We start from the raw sequence: 2,480 nt of genomic DNA on the forward strand, positions 1-2,480 counted from the left end.
GCCGCAACGGCTATTGCTAATCTAATCAACTGTAGCATTAAATCAGGATTGTACCCCGATGAATTAAAACTAGGCTGTGTTAGACCGATCCATAAGAAGGGTAAACGCGACGATTACTCCAACTATCGCCCCATTACTTTGCTCTCATCTATTGATAAAATAGTAGAAAAATACATTGGCGATCAAATACAAGAATTTTATCAGGACCACAAGGTTATCTATCCGAATCAGTTTGGGTTTCAAAAAGGAAAAGGAACAAATGACCTACTGATGAAATTTACCGATGAAGTTAATGAACATCTCAACAATAAACGTGTTGTACTCGCGTTGTTTGTTGATTTTTCGCGGGCATTTGATACATTAGATCACCAGCAGATTATTACTAAGTTAGAAGCCTCTGGTGTTCGTGGTCCGTTACTCAAATGGTGCACGAACTACTTAAAAAATCGAAAATTAACCGTAAAGATAGACAAGACGTTTAGCGAACAAATAGATGTAACAGAAGGCACTCCCCAGGGCTCCGTACTTGCACCTTTATTCTTCACAACCTATGTAAATAGTATAAGTAATTCTATTGAATTCTCCACATGTTATCAATTTGCAGATGATACGTGCCTTGTAATAGCAAACAAAGATCCGAATGTAGCTTTCAAACTTCTACAATCTGATTTCGACGCATTATTGCGATGGTGTCACGACGCTCGTTTAGTTATCAATAGCAATAAAACAAAATTATTGGTTATTAAATCGCCATATTTAAAACAAGATTTTTCTTGTTGCTTAGTGGCACACAATCACGAATGTTTGCATAATGCAAGTCGAGTTTGTTGCAACTGCTCTAATGTAGAAATTGTAGACACACAACGGTACCTAGGCTTAATTATTGACAGCAAATTTAACTGGGGCAACCACATTGATTTTGTCTGCAACAAACTAAGATGTTTTCTAGCAAATATAACTGTTTTAAAAGACCGTATACCGTTTAAAATAAAGTTAATGCTATATCACGCGTTGGCCGAATCCTATGTACAATATGGATTAGGTAGTTACGGCCGTACTTATAAATCGTATCTTGAACATATATACAGACTACAAGTTAAAATACTTAAAAAAATCATATCACCTAAGATTAAAAACAAATTTCAAAACGACGAAAAAAAACTTTTTCACCATTGTAATATATTACCAATATATACAAAAATTAAATATGTAATGTTAAAACAATATTTTTTTAATGAAAGTATTTTATCTAAAATTGAACATCCTGTAGGCACGCGGGCGATAACTCTAAACCAGTTTCGTACCGTCGGCGCAAAAAATGTATACGGTGAGCGCACTGCAAGTTACATCGTTCCTAGATTGGTGAACGAACTACCCTCAGATTTGATTAAATGTATTTCACGAAAAAACATAAAGTGCAAGCTCAAAATATTTTTGTCCGGAAGACCTTAACGCTTATACCAAACCAATGAGGTTTATTTAGCGTTAAACATATGTTTATTTGTATTCTAAATTGTATTGTTAAATAAATAAAAAAAAAAAAAAAAAACATATGTTATTAGTGTCACAATTTTGTAATAGATGGCGTTACGATACAAACAAATTATAACGAAATAAAATCTCGAATTCTAACAAATAGAGAATGAAATTTTAACTACAAATAAAATATCTAGAAATAAATTAAAATTACTGTCTGTCTGTTTACTAAAGAGTAACACAAAACTGTAAGCAATGTGGGATAGTATTGGGCCCGTTAGCTCACCCAAATAACATCGGCATCATTAGCTGAACGTTTCAAGTATTTACTAGACACCAATTGTTTCTAACACTATTAGTAAGTTAATAGTAACACGTTGTAGTAACATTATATGAAGTGTGTTGTTTACTTACAGGCGAGTAGAATGTAGTGCATCGTCTGTACGCTCCCCCGGGGCCGCGTGTGTTCGCGCTTTGATTCCGCCAGCGACAATAATGAGCGTCTTGACACAAATAATCCGATACACACTGATTTCAAGGTTGTCGCGTATTATGTATCATTTTATTCTTACTAATATTAAAAATACGAATGTTTAGATAGATGGATGAATGTTTGTTTGAATGTATCTCCGGAAACAACTACAAACATATTGCCATTCCTCGCGTTTTTTTAACGCCCGTAGTTTCAGAGGAAATTCTTTACCGTGGTAAGGGTGGCACAAAACTGTCACTCATAATTGTAAGTCTCATGTACCTACCGTAATTAGTCGACAATGCCCTAATATAATAAAAATTCAAACATCGTATCAAGTAAACTTACAAGTAGTTAAATAAGTTTAAAAAATAATATATTTCTGACGTTAGTAAAATAAAAAAAAATGTATGTAAATTTTCTAAAAAAAAAAGTGTTTACATTGTTCACGAAGTTTTTTGTCAGTGTGTATCGTATAGTTAATGTTACACAGATAACTCCGGGAGAGGGCGCGCGGGGGTTTTTGGTGGGG

The sequence above is a fragment of the Papilio xuthus genome, unplaced genomic scaffold (assembly GCF_000836235.2).
Source record: "Papilio xuthus unplaced genomic scaffold, Pxut_1.1 DF826115.1, whole genome shotgun sequence".
Classification (NCBI taxonomy): Eukaryota; Metazoa; Arthropoda; class Insecta; order Lepidoptera; family Papilionidae; genus Papilio; species Papilio xuthus.